The sequence below is a fragment of the Stegodyphus dumicola genome, chromosome X2, assembly GCF_044657685.1.
Source record: "Stegodyphus dumicola isolate Sdum_Otavi_A_Nest chromosome X2, ASM4465768v1".
Lineage (NCBI taxonomy): Eukaryota > Metazoa > Arthropoda > Arachnida > Araneae > Eresidae > Stegodyphus > Stegodyphus dumicola.
The window spans coordinates 133,043,377-133,064,071 of record NC_140781.1 but is presented as its reverse complement, the minus strand read 5'-3'; the positions used below and the strand labels follow the sequence as shown (position 1 = coordinate 133,064,071).

At 32.4% G+C, this 20,695-nt stretch overlaps 1 protein-coding gene across 3 annotated transcripts in view; it reads right to left on the bottom strand.

Moving 5' to 3' along the window:
* LOC118182818 (synaptogenesis protein syg-2-like) overlaps window positions 1-20,695 on the bottom strand; it is a 437,413-nt gene that overhangs the window by 340,062 nt on the left and 76,656 nt on the right. The gene's annotated exons all lie outside the window — the stretch shown is intronic.

Sequence of the window (20,695 nt, the reverse complement as noted above, 5' to 3'; positions counted from 1 at the left end):
AATAGGAAAAGCATACAACGCACGTTGCAGTTAAAAACTGAAACTGAATTCATTTACAGGTCCCAAATGAAAAACATTATTTAGTTCCCCAAATCAGAATATGCTTAAACTCCGCACCATCAGGATAAAGAATCATAAAATGCCCTATTGTTATCACCAGTTTGTTTGAAAATAATTTTGGTTTAAGACACCTTTGTCTTACAGAATGGAGACAGTTCTTCATTATTAGAAGTAACATGAAAATCAAATACTGTGCTAGTCAATTAGACTAGTAATATAGTAAAGACAAAAATAATTACAAGGGCACGACACCTACCGGATAGCAATGATACTTAATACAATATTTTTGCAAGTATTTAAGAAAACTTTTATTAGGTATTTAATAGGTATATATCTGGTTTTATTGCAGTGAACGTATTCATAACTATTTACTAATATATTTAATAAAAATTCTGATTTGAGAAACTAATGATTGGGATTCGAAGCATAAATGTTTGTTCACATTCATGTTTCTGTTTGAACGAAGCAAGAATTTCTCAGCTGAACTTTATTTAACTCCAGAAATAACATAGATACTACTTTTTATGCAATACTTGCAATTGTAATGCAGTTTTTCCAAAGACGAGGAAATTTCCGGACGAATAAGGCTCTTTTTTATGCAAATTGACCCATTATTACACAGCTTAAATAACCGGCTCATTAACCTTGAATTCTCTGCATTTGCATGTTTGTTCATTTTGACTCTGGGGTAAAGTAGGGCACCCGTATTTCATCACAATTTACTACAGAGTCTAAAAACTTCTTTCTATACTTTTTGTATCACTGCAAAAGTTGTGTGAATGTGTATAAGGTATTTCTCCCGCTTTCTTGACATGCATTCGTGGTGTGGTGGTCTGCACGCTGGGCACGTATTCCAGGGGTCCGCGGTTCGATTCCCGGCGAAGGCGTTGCTAATTTTTCATCTTGCCTGCTTCAAAAAAAATACCTAATGTCTCTACATGTGCAAGATCTCATTTAGTTTATTAACCAGTTATTTTATGTTAAACTGCTTTCCTGTTCTCCTCGTTTCCATTTCCCTGCCATAATGTATGTTTCTAGATCACGTGGTATTTAAATCAGGTAGAAAGGAGATAGGCCACCCATACGGTATAGTGGTTAACGGAGCCTACTGCGATACTGAAAAACCCGGTTTTGAATCCCGTAAAAGGCATAAATGTTTGTAAATGTATAGTGTCTGTGAGGCATGGGACACTCGAAATATGCGGAGAGCCGAAAGCCCACTCGAGAAGTTGTGGGAGGGGAGAAAGGTTGGGACCCTCAAACCCATTCCCTCGAGGTGCTCTCCTTCAAAATTGGAGACGAAACTGAGCGAAGTCATGCTGTCACCTGTATAGTACTCAAAGCTTTTGCCAACGACAGGAACAATCTGAATCCACGATGAATTTCGTGGGCTTCTTCTGTTATTTTCAGACATGTGAAGTTAAGTCACAACACAACAGAAAAGAGATAGTATTTAAAGGAAGGTTTTAGAGGGTAGCTCTTACCTCCTGATGGACACGTTGCTAATTTGATTCGCTTAAGAGTAGCATTCTGCGGCGTTGCGTTATTCTCGCCATTAGGCTTGTCACGCCGACTTTAGGTCAAAGCCAACTTGAGCGTTTCTTTATGTGTCTTAGTCGTTGAGCTAACACGCATAAAGTTACATTTACTTAGTTAAATCAGTTTCACTATCTTTGATTTAAGCCATAATTGCTATCAATTCTTAAGCGCAAGCGGTGCCTTCTGTTAACTTTTATTTGAGTTAAATAAAAGAGTTCTTTACACCCTTTCCCTGTCTCTCTGGTACTTTACAAGACATAGTGATAATTCACTTCTAAATTTTAAGACCCTTCGTAGATTTTATATTTCCAAAGTATACGAGACGCTATAAACTATACCTGATTAGAATATACTTACAAACAACATAAATTAATACGGCATTACAGTACTTGAAACAATTTTTTTTTCTTTTACATATGTAATAATGGAATTTCAGTTTTCTTTAAGAAGCTCTGGGATCTTTGTGATCGCCATATTTAATATACTAGGTATACCTTTTCAAAAAACAGAAGATTTGAAAAAAAAAAATGCTCTGTAACATAATGTGGTGTGTGTGGTGGTGTATTTAATTATGGCAAAGCACACTAGGGCTATCTGCCTAAGGGAAGGGATGCCTTTCGTGGAGGACTTTCTAAGGGAAACTGGCTCGTATACACGTTACACATGGGGAAAACCACGAAAACGCCCATGCAGCCAGCCCGTTCGCGGGATTCGAACCTCCTGTAACATAATGTGACATAATGTATATGCATAGTGTAATACTTACGAGAGAAGGAGAGCCATGCTGTTTATAAATATATTTTTCCTCTACATCATTTATAGTTTAAGAATTTGCTAGTATCGATTAAACCAAGTTATAAATAAGAATATGGCTGTTTAGCTTATGACGAATGAAAGCTACCGCAATATTCTGCGCCATTGATCTGTTTTAATGCAGGAATGAAGAAACTTTGTTTTTTCTATTAGTTTATCATGTGTATGTAACTTCATGACAGATATTCTTCTCACAGTAAGTAATAGATTGGAATTCATATTTTGATTTAAGAGGCCAATACAAATGTTTTATATTCTTATTCTATAATGAAATGAAATGCCGATTTTATTCAGAATTATTGTATTGGGTGACGGATAATTAGAGTTATTTTTTAAAAAGTAAATAAATAATGCTTTTTTTTGTTTAATGTTTTTATTTTTAAGACAATATATGTAATATAAATACAGTTGAAGGAAAAATTGTTATGCATTACTTAAATTATAGCTGACCATGCGCCACTCTATAGACAGAGTTATGCCACTTTGCTCTAAACTCCTGCATATGTAGACTTTTCTTTACACTTACCCGATTTTTACAAATGTAAAATATAAATTAAATTCAATGCGTCTCTGCAAAAGTTTTCTTAAGTCGAGTAAATATTTCTTGACGTTCTTTGAATATAAAACTTTTAGAGATTTGGCAGATGCTCACAAATGCCTAGCATTTTGGCGCAGAAATGTGAAATAAATGACCAACTCTTAGAAACAGGAGATTAAGAGAAGCGAGAAAATTAATCTGGTGCAAAGTTAAATTTTGATTTTAAAAATCCATCTTTGTGGTCTGTGCTAAGAGGCATACGAAATACCGCCTCTCCTGAGTGAGATTATAAAGCTTTTCGATGCGATTTATTTAGATGAGATTTCTTCTTTTCCTTTTCCAAGGATTTACTTTCTGTTTAAGAGAGCTCAAAGTTGTGCAGCAAGTTTTACCACTTTGCTTCTTTCAATAAGCAGTTACTTATGTATTATCTTAGCGTTCCCTGTTTGTTCTACATTAAATTCTCATGCATTTTTATATCCTAAAAATTCCACATTTATATATATGTTCTTTGCAAAATTTGAATGTACTTACTGATAAATCGATGCATTCACGTGCTTTTGGTTGATCCGCCATACATCTCCCTTTAATTTACAATACGATTTAATAGTAGTACCATTCAAGACTCTCCCTGACGTATTATTGCACAATCGATGGGAACAGTTATCGCCCTTTGTTGCCTCAAAAGGTATATGCAAATGCTTATTGCTTTTGAAACGGTTGTTGCATTGATTTCTCAGCATTTGGCAATTTGTGCTTATACGATAGAACGATCTGCCACAAGCTGTATCTGTAGCATGACTCTATTTATTGAATTTCACTGCTTTCTCTTTAGTAAATGCTGCGCATCGTTGCACGCTCCGTACACTGGTTGAATTACATGTTTAATGCATCTTTCGTGACAAAGTAAAGTAATAAGAATAATATACTTAGAAATTTGCCGAAAGTCGAGACTGTGAGGCTCGGCTCCTAAGTATGCGTCTCAAATAAAGAATCTCGATGATAAATACTAATTAAATATGAAAATCATTATTCTTGCTGGTTTGAAATAAACCTTGCGGCGTTTCAGTTGATTTATAATGAAATGAGAAGTATACTTAGAGGAAAATTTTAATCTTTTTTTATAGTATGAAGAAACAGAGTATTTCAGATTTAATTCGCGTAAAAAATTGCAACTATATCATCTAACTTATTCTTTAGAATTCTGAAAAAAAACTATATATTTATATTATTATATGAAACTGAGTTTTAATACGCGGTGGAAGCTGAAATCAAGCTGAGTCCTGACTGTGCTTGTTTTAGACAGTTTAATCTGTTAAATAACAGTATTTACTGTAGTTTATAAAATTAGTCTTAAGTGCAAATTTATCCGAATAGTTTTCACTTCTCGTATTCTTTTATCCCAGGAAATGTTTGACTTGAATATTTAAATGAAGAGAGATTTAAACAGCAGCTTACCGGGCGTAATATAAGATATTTCACCAACAAATACTTAAGCCAATAAAAAATTATCTTTGAAATCATCAACGCTGATTGAATGACCCTTTATCTGAAGCACTACTCTGAAGCTATCGAAATTGCTCGTATTGAGATTAAAGTACGTAAAATTAGTGTTGCTGCCGAATAAAGCTATTTCAAAGATCGTAGAGATATTAGGTATTTTTTTAAGAGAGATGAAAAATTAGCAACGCCTTCGCCGGGAATCGAACCATCGACCTCTGAAATACCGGCTCAGTGTGCTGACCACTACACCACATAGGCACGCCAGGAAGGCGGGAGAAATATCTTATGTACTCCCCTTTTAAAGGGCGACTGGGGTTTTCAGGGGACCCAATCGCCCAATCCTGGTTGTGGAGAAACCTCATCCAAAACCCTTTTAGTTCGAACGCCACTGTAGAGACATGATATTTTTTAAAAGTAAGAGAGATGAAAAATTAGCAACGCCTTCGCCGGGAATCGAACCACGGACCTCTGAAATACGGGCTCGTTGTGCTGAACACCACAAAGGCACGCTAGGAAGGCGGGAGAAATACCTTATAAGATAAGTACTGAATTGTATTTATTAAAGATACAAATGAAGTATCTGGTGTGAGAGTCACGTACGTTTTGTCTCATTCTGTCACGCAGTGAAGTTTGCTCTGAATGGCTTCTCTATTATGGATTTGAAATGTATAGTATTACCTATAAGCAATAGCTTCATCTATTTATACTGTAAGCGGTGTATGTTTATTAAATTTTTAATTATTATAATTTGAAATTGAATTTATATTCCTTTTAGCCGGCAGAGATTATATCTGGTATGGTTTAGTCAAGTCTTTTCCAAGCAACATTTATTTTATATGCGTTAAGAGACGATCGGTATTTGTCGATTTCTCTAGAAGACGTCGTGCTGGCATAATTAAGCCGCACAGCTTCAGAATCACTGCTTACATTTCATCAAACCTTTCATAAAAAGAGGTTTCTTCGAAAATGTCCATTTATATCTATTTGCCTGTGTGCTTTCCCCCAGAGGTGAATCAGACAGGCTTGATCCAAAAGAGCTAGTTGGACTAGAGAATAAGGAATCATTTATCATTAAGCATCTGAAAGGAAGACTTATCTGGAAAAATATATAATAAATTATCTTACAAAGAATGCCAGAAAATGAAGCTGATTGGGATATAATATTGTTCTTGTGTCTGACAGCACTGCTCTGAACGTTTCTTAGGGACTTTCACATCTTTTCAGGGGGGAAATTCCAGTGTGAGTTTCAGTCTTCCCTCCAAATTTAATGCAAACTAATATGTAACTAAGTAATAAATACTAATCAATTTCTTACTGAAAATTTTATTACAGCAGTAAGGCTAGTTCGCAGACGTAAACTTTCGGTAGCATATCTTCTTAAACTGTTTTCATTCTCTATCTTTAAACAATCTGCGAGAAGATTATTCTTTTTTTATTATTATTCAGTTTTCTTGGTGCAAATCTGTAATGTCTGATTAAATTTTACTTACCTATTGCGTTTCCTACGTTCTGACCTAATGTATTGGTTTGTTAAACATAATTTGATTAGTTAACTGAATACCAATGCTGCAATTTTAAATAATTTTTATATTTGAATGCAATTAGTTATCAGACCTCATATCATAATGCAACTGAATCCCTATAACTATCGATATAAAGTATTTTCTCCCTCCTTTCGGCATGCCTTCTTGGTGTAATGGTTAGCGTACTCGGCGCGTATTCGAGAGGTCCAGTTTCGAGTCCCGACGAGGGCATTGCTCATTTTTCACATATCCTGCTTTCAAAAAAAAAAAAATAAATAAATAAAAAACCTAATAACTCTACATAACAACATATTACATCATACTGTCCTTCCTTCCTTCCGAGTTTTACATATTTGTCTTCGCATCTAATCAACTCTTTTCGCCCCTTTTTTTCCCTCTGATATGAAGTCTAGAAGCAACTTGCTTATTTGTAATATTTTTTCAAATAAAGCTGCCTTTTAGATTTGTTTAATATAAAATAATTCGTAAACTGTTATAAATAATATTCATTTTAACTTTACAATTCGGCATCATAAATGCAATAACCAAAAATGTGCAGCCTTTCTACTAAATTAGTGATAGGATTAATTATTATTATTAAATGCTTTCTATAATCCAAATTTTCTTTACTTTTACCTATTTATCTGCTGTTATTTTCTAAACACTGAAACCTTTCTAATACAAATACCTTCCCTGTGCCTTATTTATGCTTTTAAAAATTAACTTACTGCCACTGACTAAACCCTCACAACCTTCTTATCACATTAGTCTCAAAGTACAATGAAGCGAAAATGCGTTTTTCCACTTTGGTGCCACATTTTCATTCACAAATGAAACAACAAAATCCTTCAGCAGATACTCGTATTGACTGTGACTAAATTAAACTTAAATTAACCGAGAAGATTAAGTCTGAAACACTTTGATTAAACTTATCCCAAGAAGATCGAGAAGGGAAAATGGCAAATCATGTAAAATACTATCTGAGGCTTACTGAAGATTCGCAGAACCAAAATCTCATTAACAGCGAATACATCTGAAGTGTCGGAAATGAAAGAAGATGCTTTTATCTCTGTTGTATTCGCAAGAGTTACAGCCAAAATATTTGATTTTTATCTTCATTTCCTTTTAGACATAAAAGAATATCTTTAACAATAAACTATATACCAAAACATTTACATCGTGTTCCTATATTTTTCTAGAGCTTTTACGTCTTTCTTTAATTTATAAATATATTTACTCTTGATTCCTTTTCATTTGGTGTTTATTTATACACTTTAGTGTCAAACTAATAGAATGGAGTTTTTTATAATTTCGTGTTGGTAGTAAAAGTAAAAAATAACTATTAATTTCAAAAATTTGTCGGAAGGCAAAAATCCTATCAAACTAATTTACAATGAGACCATTTGAATAGTTGTCTTTCTTTTCTATTTAAACCAAAGCAACACGCTTGTCTGCAATTTTCAACAATTAGCAATGGTCTGTTATTCGGTAGTTGCTAAACTTGTTCTTAATGCTACGAAACACAGTTTTATTCTAAATTTTGCTGTAAATACTTTTCATGTTTTAAAACATAAAATCTACAACAATAAGCTTGTGTATCCTCATGGGCTTTCAAGCACGTAGTCACGGCAAGACAGATTTTTTAAAATAGTAACTGGCAACCGAAAGATAAAGTTTTAAAAAGATCTCAAGAAAGAAAACAGTAGCTGACATAAAGCAAAAGAAGATAGCAACGCATACATGTATGGCCCCCTGGATATAAACTAGCAGCCCAACGCTGAACTCAAATTTTTAATCCAGTTAAAGAATATCAAGTGTTTAGGAATTCAAGAGTTGCTTTTAACCATATATTGAACTTTTCGAGAATCATCCTGATTCAATGAAGTTTGAAGAGAATCACCTGATTCTATTGTGTTGGATGAATCACCCCAATTTAATGAAGTTTGAAGAGAATTACCCTGATTCTTTGAGGTTTGCACTTTTGAGTGAATCATACCAGTTCAGTGAAGTCTGAATGGATTAACCCTGATTCTGTGCAATTTTAGACGAATCATTGCGATTCAGTGAAGTTTTAGAGATCATCCTGATTATGTGCAGTTAAGTAAATCATTCCGATTTAGCGATGTGAATTGTAATATGGTTATAAAACTCAATAAGTGTCATGAATGCTTTTACGTTCATTGGTGTTTGCTTTAATAGTTTACAAAACTGTGTCTAACTTGATACATTTCTCTTTTATCTTCTACAAACTCCCTGGGGTTGTGTGCTTTGGCTTAGTATAATACTATGACACTAGCGGCTCTGGTGGCACAATAATGTGAACGCGGTTCCTATGGTCAGAAGGAAAGCCAGTGGTATTTTGGAAGGTCGTGGCTTCGGGCATCCGAGTGAGCTAGCGCAACGGCCACAGCTGCGGTTTTTCACCCACCTTTCGTGGTCTTCGTGCACCTCTTGAGGTGACTCTGGGTTGACGGTTCAGCAAAGTGGTGCAGAGAGAATTCCAGTTTAAAAAACAAAAACTCCGCTACAGTGGAATGGGACCCCACTGCGAGCGGTTTATGAGTAATCAACGAGGACGCCCTTTTGGGGGGGGGGAATTTTTGACGATTTTCTTGACCTCTCTCCTAATGCGGAGATGTGGAGCTCGTCCGTGTACTGCCAGAATCAGTTATGATTTTGTAATAGACTTATCCTCCACAAAATGGACACTAGTGATGATGAACTATATGATGTTGATTCTGGTAATGAATTAAGTACTGAAACTGAACTGTCGATTTCTTAGAACTGCAATCTTTATCGTAAAAAAATTAGAGATTTCATAGAAAAATTAGATTTTATATACATATATATATATATAAAATCTATAACAACAAGCTTGTAGATTGTTTCTGGCTTATGTTATGGGCGACTCAGTTTATGTTAAAATGTTTCCAATGAAGGCATCCTTCTTTTTGGGCAGGTAATCCTAGTAGGCTTTATACTAATTAGTATGTTTATACTAATTAAATAATTTATTTATGGTAATATTAGAGGAATACTCTACAGATGACCTAAAATTTTAAAAACATATAATTGTTAAAATAAGATGTGATCTCATCAAGCTGAAAGAAATTAGTGGCGTCAGCAACTTTCTAAGATATTTTCCATTAATCAGATTATGTTTCAGTTACCGCATTCTTTCGTGCATAACCGACACTTATTTTCACAAAACAGCAGATGAAAACTAAGGTATGATACTTATACGCGAATAATTATATTTTAATACAAATTTATTACACTAAAATTTACTGTATTTTGGGAACGAGAAAACATTTTAAAAAATTAGAGGTAAAAACTAAAGGTGGTGCTTATACATGCGAGAACACAGTATAAGAAAAATTTATCTTCTCCAAATTTATATCAACTCAGAAACCTTTAAACGAATAATTATTATTTGAAATTCTATTATGATTTCTTTTAAGTCCGTTAGAGACTGAGTATCTTAAATCCGCGAAAAGGAATAGTGTTTCCAGAGCCTGAACAGGATTGTTGCATGAGGTTTCTCATAAATACGAACCTATTTTCTTTAGAAAAATCCCCGTTTGTGGACAAAGGCCTTCCCTTGCTTTACTAATGCAATCTTTTGTCTTAAGTAGTTAAACAAACTAATAAAATGACGCGTAACATTCTGTAAAGCATATGCAAAATATACGAAATCAAATGTACAATCGATCAACTTAATAAGCGTTCATGGAAAAGTTGTGTTAAATGTTTAACAGTTAGAGCATTGCTTAAAAGCAGCAAATGTGCTTTACTCGATTTCCTTTTAATCATTTTAATATATTTCATCAGATAATATGCAAATAAATAGGAAAAGGTGATTGAAAAATTTTGCGCAAGAACACTGCAGAGCTCTATGATTAGAAAATAGTATCTGGTAATATTGAAACGTTAGTTCGTAAATTATAGCGAAAGTATTTTAAGAATCACCTTATGCGTAAATTTTCCTTTCTAATCTAATAGTTAGGCTTATTTTTATAGCATGAAATAGTTACTGAAGTATTTTTACATTTGGGTTGAACATTTTTCTTTATTATATTGAGAGAATAAAATAGCAATTTGAAAACTAAATTAATGAAAATCATCATCAATGTCTCAGTTCCGATTAAATATTCACAAGTATAAAAATCAGAAGCAAAATTTACATTTTAAAATAAAAGTCGAAAATATAAAAATTTTAATAGGAAGCAATTTTAAGGCAAACGATTTTAATATGAACTTTTTGTAGCCAATAAAAGAAAATGCGCTTCATAAGTATAAAGCAGAAATTACAGAAATAATTATAACATTAAAATTGTTATTGATTGTAAGAATAATAAATTTAGTCTGTAAGCCTTAATATCAGGGGAATAACATTCTTTGTTGCTATTAATCCGACAGAATAAATCAACAATAATTTTCCAAATTGTACAGAGCATACGCGAAAGTTTTCTTTATGTTAAAATTGATGAATAATAAATCAAAGAATTTTAAGTCAAGTTGTGGATTGGTCTGTTTTTCACATGAAGGCTTACAAATGCCTTGGGAGCGCACTAAACACGGCGTTCAAAGTAAAGTCTCATTGTTAATGCAGGTTGTAATAGTAGTTTCTATGTTACAAGTTTATGGAAATTCGCTTAACTGTGTATTCAATCAGTTTAGAAATCACTAGCTTATTTATTAAAGGCAAATTGGGATTTATATATAAGTCTTGGTTATTCCCATTTCTTTCCAAAGTCTAAGGAAAGTGCCAGATCATTTCCCGTGGACAGTGTAATGGTTAGCATGGTTGAATGAATTCCGAAACGAAGGGGGTGGATTCAACTTCCACGTAAGGATTGGCTATATATTTATATATTTGTCTCTCTCCCTTTCTCGCGGGTATAATATCGGCCGACTCCCTATGGCACACCTTGGGATATGGTTTAGGTGATGAAATATCCAAATGACCTGTAGGATGGTCTGTTCCGGATGTATGATTTCTAGCACATACTTGTCCTATTGGGAAAATTTCTTCCACATCAACCGAAATTCCATTTGCTTATTTTACGAAAGTTTAGCATCAGCGAACGTGCAGCATAACTCTGAAATGCACATAAATAATGAAAAAATGATGCTTTTATGTTGCTGAAGGTTTCTTTCACAATTCAAATAATTTCTAAACAAGCTATAACATACTGATCAGATATATTTTTATATAAACAATATTTAGCAGCCATTTCTAAATGATTCATAAAGCCGAAAAATAAATGTGAACTGTATTTTTAAGTTTTCAAGGTAGTTTCTGAGAGGTAAATGTCTAAACATATCCACATATGTTTCTTTGCATAAATTTTTAATGCTTCTTAGAATATGTTTCTAATGTAATAATATAATAATTTATTGTAAATATAATATTTATATAATAACTTATAGCAAAGATGAAATTAACAGCAAAGCTATTTTTATTTACAATATTTATATTATCTATGACATTTATTGCATCAAAAATAAACTGTAAATACTTTGACATTCCTCGTAGCAGATTTTCATTCAAGCTAAGTACTGCGTTAAGAGACAATAACACGCCGAATAAATACTAATTCAGAAGACAAACAACAAAAATCAGCGTTATATTTACAAAATTTCCACAGGACTAGTTTCGATGGTTTTACCGAACCACCATCCTCAGCTGCAAAACCGCAAATGGTTTATAGGTGACAGCGCAGATTGCCCGCCTTTGTCCCAATTATGAAGTAGAATTCCTCCTTTTATCCTTCCAGGTCGAACATCTTTTTGAGAGGCTGATATGCATATATCAGCCTCTCAAAAAGACGTTCGACCTGACAGTATTTAAGTGCGCTCATTCCGTGAAGACATAAAGCACTTGCAAACATCCATGCCTTCAAAAAGAATCGAACCCATGTCCAAGGCTATGACAATCGTCTCCTCTACCACCTTGACAATAAGGCGGCATACAGCAATGTAAGTGAACTAAAATACTTACTTCAAACTGAAGTTGCAGAACTAAAGCAGTTAAAAAATTCATCTTCCGCTCTTGCGGCTGGACAGACGCAATAATTCAAAGTATTGACAAATCAAATTTTAAATTAAAGATTAACAGTCTGGTTGTGCTATTGCACAACTCCTAACTAAATTTTCAATCAAAGACAAATTCACCAGCTAAACTCACTTCATTCGCGTATTCTGGTGGAATAGACAAAACAGTGCGGGAAAGATTTTTAACGTAAGAAATAACGTGTTAGTTAAGATAAATATTATAGATTTGTAAACAGTGCAACAAAGTAGAGGTCTATCAAGAAAAGCCTGTAATTTTAAAACTAGCCTCTTATGAAAATAAATTCAAAATGTTCAACAAGTTACTTTCTGCATTTTTTGAAGATATGTATTCTTTTATCAATGCAAATGCTGCGAAAAATCAATGTATATAGTGGTGTATGGAAGGAGATTCAAAATTTCAAGTGGACCAATAAATGCTGCTAGACTTGAAATAATATAAGCATTCGATCTAAGTATTTTTCAATGAAAGCAAATAATTGTTATATGTTTCTGGAGAATAAATTATGCAGCTAAATGTGAAAGTATGTAAAATGATAAGAAGCGAACCAGTTTTATAATATCATTCTTGGTGCTCATCATTCAAATTCCCCAGCAACAGTTAATAAATATGTAAATTAGTGTAAGTTCTTAAAGAGTACCTCTGTTTGTATTTCCAAACCGTACATCATCCTATTCTTTAGGTATACCAAACCAGGTCAGTTGACTCTGATGGAACGAAATGTGTCCCATAGAAGCAATCAATCAATCAATTTGCTCGTGGTCACCCGACTTGACCAAGATAAGCTGTCAGTGTCTAACAGAATAAAAAAGTAAAAATTGTGTTGTTGTTCGCCAGTAGTTTAATAAAGACCAAGATCAGGTTTAAGCTTGCAATAATATTTATCCAGCTTAGTGGAATTTGAAACAAACTATAAAAATATTCTACAACACGTTTCCCCCTGTTTTTCAGTATTGATCAGTCATACAGAACTACTCTTTTTTTATATAATGTTCTTAAACCCTGAGATTTAAAATTTCGATGATGTGTGTGAAATTTTACTAAAAAAAATTCGCAATATAAGGTGACTTTCATTTAAATTCAAGACTTTGTAGAATGGCTCAATTTTTCCAGATAAAATTTTTAAGTCTAAAATTACATAGCCTCTATGTTCAATTAAAAAAGTTCACATTATAAGTACTAAACTAATTCATCATATAACTGTGGTAAGTAACTTAATTTTTCAAGTCTATTTCTTTAACGGTGAATTGCCATAAAAATATAAGAACAGAACAAATTTATGAAGAACGTGACTTATAATTGCATTAAATGCAGAGTAAATAGCACTCCACAAACAAGAAATTCACGTTGCGAAATGTGAATCGACGGAAGATTCTAAAACAATGGAAAAAACGCAAAGAATCGTTTTATGCCACTCATCAAAACAAACGATGGCTATTTCCTTACAGTGGAATTCCAACACGCTATCCTTTAGAAGCAGTCATCATCAATCATGAGCAACGTACTTTTACAGTACTGTCTGTCTAGCAAACCAAACATTTTATAAACTCTGCGATGGTAAACCTCTTCTTATATTTCCATTAGATTTCCTTCACAAACAGCTTTTCCGTTTATTTTACAAATTACAGTCTGACAAGCACATTAACTACTCATTCATAACAGAGGGAAACAAGCAGTAATTTCCTGTTTTTTAATTTTTTTATTCTTAAATGTTTTAATGTGCGTTTTAGTTGTAATGATTTTTCTTCTACGCTTAAAATAATTACATCCGAAAACGGATCTTAAGCTGCAAGTTTAAAAACTGGTTCAACTAATGGTGGAAAGATAAACACCATGGCTCCAAAAATATACATTTGTTTTGGAGTCGATAAATATACTACCCGTGTCTTTCCGAATAATATACACATTTATCGGAGTTACATTGTCTGGGTATCAGTGATAATAGCACGATTATCACTGGCATTTCATTTTGGGTCATGTTATACTTTCAAGATAAAATAGTTTATTGGATGCTTGCGTGAACCAAAAAAGTGATTTAAGTTTTTCTTAATTCAAATCATGAATAATTTTATTTCAAAATGAGGCAGCACTTTATTATAAATCATTTTATTTCTTACATACGTAATGGTAATATGAAACATATGAGTCTCATTTAGCTGAAGGTTAAAAATGGAATTCTGAAAGCTTTCGGGATACACCATTATATATGTAGCAAAAAATATCTCAAGCAGAGTAAACAATCCAGATTCCTATCCTAAATATAAGCTTTTCCTCAAAAGATTAAGTTGCCTTTCCCGTCTTTTCTAAACGTACACTGGGGTTCTAAATTTGAATTGTTTTCATGAAACAGTAGAAAATCACAAGCATGTATTACGGAATTGGTTAAGTTGAAAACTTTTACTCTATCACTATATATCTATATGCAAATGAAATGTGAGATATCTTTTCTCAACGAAAATCTGAAGTTAACATTTATCTGAAATATGAAACAATAACCTACATCTTATAAACCCCCTTAAAATGGTTTTAAAATTTATTTTATGAATTGCTGAGCATATCCTCAATAACATAATATGAATATTGAAATAATATGATATCTATGTAATGTAGTTATTTTTAACATAAACTTAAAAGAAAATTATTTTCATCGAGATAAGCAGATACATTTTAACCTAAAATATATACAAATGCCCTTAAAATTACAGTGCGACATCTTTTGGTCTAGTTACAGTACAAAACTTTATTTTTTAAAATTTTCATCAAGCAATATTTAACTAGTATAAACTAATGCACAGTCAAAATAAAAGAGTTTTAAATCTTCCCATTTTTTTCTTCACATTCGTTTAGATTTCATAAAAATAATCAGCTTCATTAAAAATTTGTGAAAATTTCTATATAAAGACTGCTCTGGGAACTAAGAATTTTCAGAAATGCAAATACGTTTTCCAGTCTTTGATATTTCAGGAAGTCAAAATTGAATAAATTCGAAGTAATCCATACGCGTTTTGTCTGCATCCTAAGCATACATTTAACATATTGCATAATATTTAGAAAACCGTAGTTAACTATGTCGAGTCATTAGGCTATATTAACGCAGGAAACGTAAATAAAGTGCAATGTCATCGCCGAGATTAGAACACCAGATTTCCGATTGCCAACAAAGAGTACTATCCAGTTACATCACGAAAGCATGCGGAAAGGAGGAAATACTTTTTAATTGCAAACATTGAAACAAGATTTAAAAGCAAACGTTAGAATCCCTTTTGCATATTTATGGGAATTCAGAGCACATAATAGCACTTGTTTTAGTTTTATATCGCAACAAATTAAGAAATGTTGAAATTTATAAATGGTGTTTGTCGAACTGAGAACTTCATTCTGAGCCATACGTAACCTGCACAATTTTTTTAAATTCTGCCCAAAATATAAGACATTTGATAGTAAAACATTTTACTTTTAAACAACTTAGAAATAGATTATGCTTGAATATTTATTAAAATCAGTTTTATCTAAAAAAGATTAATAATTCTTTCAGTTTTAATTTCAAAATTCAGTGAATGGAATATTCTAAGAAATGTACAGATGTGAAAATAAAACAGGTTCGAGTACGTTTAAATTGCATCTGATTAAAAACTTTCTCAATGTGTAAGCTCATTTATTATCACTTTTTCATTTAACTATATTGTTATCCATTTCAAGAGTTTTAAATTTAAAGACATTTTTCATTTAACGTTCAGTTGAAATTATCATAAATGGGATTGGGTTTGCAATTAAAACTCTGTAGTAAATTTAAAGCGTAAACTATGTATCACGACGATATAAATGTTAAACCATTTTGTTTAATAGCGTCATCTTTATGATTACCGTTATTATTATAATTGATATTTTCTTCGCTTCAGTCTTTTGGGCTAACATAAGGCAATACGCATCGCGAAAAATACCGGAATTTTAGGGAACAACACATCTATGATAAATACGAAGATCGTTTATTTTAAACGTATAATCAGTGTAATGACTCTAATTACGTAACTTCGGAATATTTTTGTAAAATATGAAATATTTCTTCAGATCATGCAATAATGCGGACTGTTTAGAAGTTCCGTTAAAGAGCTTAAATGATTCAGATAAATTTGGGCAGGATGATACTCAATTCACGAATGTTGAGAAACTCACAGAAAGAACTGTTTGCTGTTGAGAAGTTCACTCACAGAAACTATGAGCCTTTGTTTTTCCTTTCACTTCACATTTGATTGAAAATGACGGCTGTTCCTGAAATAGCCAAACTTTTGCAATCATTTCTGACACAAGTTTTTTGAATACGAATCAAATCATAATAAATAAAATTGAGATTATAATTAGCGATTTCACACTTGAGTGAACTCATACTGTCCGTTGTTTATAGATACATGAAATAACAAATGTGTTGTGGCAATGATACGTTACTTGCAATAATCATGCAAAAATGGAATTCATACCGAAATAATTCTTCGTTCTTGAGTTTGGAAATATATCCTATTTTAAGACTTCTTTCCCTTATAGTATTTGTTTCAAATAAATTCTACCACAGACTGAAAAAAAAATGCTTCATAAACAGGAACATCAAAATGTCGAACATTCTTTCATTGAATGATTTCGTGACATGATGTCAAGAAAAGTGGTTGTTTGATGTCCTGCAAAGTGATGAAAAATTGGGTCTTTTTCCTTTTTAAGCAATAATTCTTTACAAACGCCATTATTGAATTCAAACTGAGAGCTAACATGTGTTTAAATTTAATCAAAACATGAAATGCATCATTATAATTATAACCTCTATGAATTCTATGTTGATGAACTAAAAATTAATAAGTTGACATTATTTGAAAAGTTATATCCCAAAAATAAGAGACAGTAGTCTATAAAATGAATTTATGTCGGAAAAATGTGGCTTAATGGAAAACAGTCTTCATAAAAAAAGGCGTACATGAAACATTCAAAGCATCTTATGCTATTTAACATTTAAAAGGTATTATTGCTGGAGTTTTACGTTTGCATCATTATAATTAATATTTCATAGTTGGATTTTTTTTTTTTTTTTTTTTTTTTTTTTTTAACTGAAATGTCTTCAAAAGTTAAAACGTGCGTTAACGTATGAACTGGAACTAGAAACTTGTAAAAACCAGTGAAACATTTCTAATTAGCTGCTCGTTTACTTTTATGCATTTTAGAATTACCATCTGTTGTAATCATTTACCAAAATATTTATTTTTAAACGATAGCACAAGAAAGACGTCTTTAACTTGCTTACAACCCTTTTTATAGAAACTGTAATGTTAGCTTTCATAAACGTATTAAAGGTACACCGTTTATCAAAGGCTATCAAATCAATGCTTTATATAGTCAAGAACAATATATTAGAGGAGGCAAATTTAAATTAATCAAAGAGAAATTTGAGCAATAACTAAATATTTTATTGCTATGCTTGATTAAATATAAACTCTATTCACAACTGCAGCAGAAATTACTACAAATAGAAAATAAGCAGGATATTTAAAACGCAATTTGCCTTAACCACCTGACTATAAAGTCTTTATATAAACCACTTCTAAAGTAATTAAGCCAGCTCTCACGACCTAAAACCATCTACTATAAAGTCTTTATATAAACCACCTCTAAAGTAATTAATACAGCTCCCACGACCTAACTAAATTCTTTATTCCAATTACAGTGAAACTGACACAAAAAAGCATCGATAAATAACGATTTTAGAATCGAATTAAACGTTACCTTCTGATCAATTGAATTAAAATTTAACGTTAATTTTTTCTCGATACTTAAAGGTTAATGAAAGACAGAGAAACTGATGCTGGAGCTGATACACACAGCATTTTTGTCTTTGCCAGTTTTGAGGGAGAATTTCAAGCAACTCATATGGCCTGGTTGCGGCCTGATTAGCGAATGACGTGCCAGAATAAATATATATTATATTACGAGGGAGTCGGTGAACTTGGATAGTACTTGCTCCTCTCCCCCTATTTTTTAACTTTTGTTTTGGTTTTAATGTAAAGGCTGCAGCAGAAATTACTACAAATAGAAAATAAGCAGGTTTCAGCATAGCTGTTTTAATTTATAAATAAGAATAAATAATAGTTTTGTTTTAGATTAGTTCCGGAGTTTTACTTGTCAAAAGCAAAGTATGCTTTCCCAAAGACTTCTACCCCTCCCACACCGAGACTTTTTAGTTACTTACAATCAAGTTTCCTGTTTTTTTTAACCGCTCTTTGTTAACCGTAATTTGAGTTATCCATTAACATAGGCCCTGTTATTACTCCGGTTAATTGAGAGATGAGTTGTCGATCAAACTTGTTCAAAACACGATCATTTAAGTGATTTCTATACAATAACCTCCTGGGAGAAGTTTAACAGTTACTTCACGAATTAAATTATCACCTCTTGCATGTCTGTATAAATGTTTTCAAAAACTATGGTTAAATGTAGCTGATGTAAATATAAAGTTTAAAATTTTACGAGAACCCTGTAGAGAAATATTATAGCTAATAAGATATTTATTACGCTTTAATAATTAAAAAGAAACGTTTTACATTCTTCTGTGCAAAATTTGTAGAGGCATTAATATTTTCAAGGTCAGTAGCCGAAGTCAGTATATTCAATCCCTAACATTTCCTGTATTTGCTAATTTTGCATACAAAGGTAAGGATCGTTTTGAATAGATTACTATTAAGATTAGTTCTCTAAGGAAGAAAATCGGAAATTAGAAAATCTAAGGAGAAGAATTATAAAAAAATAGATATTTATTTTACAGAACTTTCCAGCCTCTACGTTAAAAAACTTTCCGAATAGTTCTCTACCTTTCTTGAGGGACTTTGTAACGTCACTTGCGTACACTGGATCAATGTCTACGAAAATAAAGTTTATAGACACCTTTTCGGAGCGTCTTGTATATGTGCTTGACTTAAAAGAAATTTTCAAAATCCTCCGAATAAGAGTGCTTCATATTTACGATTATTAGAAATGAAGCCTAAAGTTTCTTAAAATGAAATAGTTGCCAAAAGAGAAACTATTTCTTTATTATTTTTAACGATATTAGAATTATATTTTTCCTTCTTAAAAGCAATCGAAATTAAACTTTCATCAGCTGCTAAAATATATTTACATATGACAGAAAATAAATGCACTGACTTAAAAGACTTTAATTTAAAGGACTTTAAGTTAGATTTTTGAAAGCGTTTTTTTTTTTTTTTTTTTTTAAGTCTCCTAAGAAAATTCAAAAGTTTTTGCTTTTATATGTGTAGGAACAAGCTGCTGTCGCTCAGACGGTACAGTGGTCAGGGGAGCCTCCTGCGGTACCAAAGAGCCCGGGTTCGATTCCCGGAGAAGACATACATGTTTGTGAATGTATAGTGTCGGTGCGGCATGGCGACACTCTAAACATGCGGCGAGCCGAAAATCCTCTCGTGCGGTTTGGTGGAAGAAGAGAGAGGGGTGGGAGGCCCCCGGATCCCCTAGGGGTCCTCTACCTCAAAATTGGGGCGGAAAATAGAAATCCAACCTCTCTTTGGAGTAGGGTCTGGCAACCATTGTTCCATGTAGTACGGAAAAAACAACAACAGAAGTTGCTACTTATTTGATGCAGTTCTGAAGTTGATCAGATAAAGTAAAGCATTTTTGAGATTAAGTTCTATGAATTTTCAAAAAACGAACATTCAATTTCAAAAAGCAATCTAATTTCGTATTAAAATAATATTCTACTTCTTTATATATTTAAGTATCAAATTCAATGCTATTATTTTTATTGTTGCTTGAGTATTTGAGGTCTCATTCCTGATGTTATGTTTTCACGTTTTATAATGCTTGAATTGATTTCAGAATAGGAAAAATGTACTTTGCACGTACCAAAAGTCAGAATAATAAGTTTAATTGTATTATCACTCGACTGATATATAGAAGAAACTAAAAAGAATATAATATTTCTGATTAAAAGAGTAATAGTCTATACAAATAACATAAAAAAAGAACACTAAAGTTAGTTATAAAATACACTGGCTAAGGCATGTTAATGCAATCAGTATCATTTTAAGACATGTACGTTCACCCCATTACATCTTTCCGAGGGTATCAGGTTACGCAATTTCGCATCCAATAATCTGGAAGTTGAACTAGAGAAGAAAAGAAATTTGCATTCCTGTATCTGTTTAATGTATCTGTTCTGTTTAAGGAAATAAAACTACATGACCTTTTTCTTAAATGAATAATTTGGCAGATGAATTGATAGTTGTATGCGTTAGTTATGTTATTCATAAAGAGTAATTTGCAACTTTTATCAATGGTAATGTAAATTTGGAAGGTTCATTTGTAAGAGGTTGTGAAACAAAACGAACACATTCTGCGAACACGAACGAACACATTAAACACATTCTTCACTAACTTAATTTTCCATATTCAGGCAATTAACTATGAATTAAAGCCAAAACTATACAATAACCAGACCATGTGGTACATTTCGTAAGCTGCCCTATATTCTTGATCAAAAGTGAAATAGAATTGAGCAAAAATAATAATGTCTCCTATAAGATGTTAACGGTTTTGGCAAATAACAGACAGAGCCATCTTCATCTTCATCCTCTTCATCATCAATAAAATATTTTC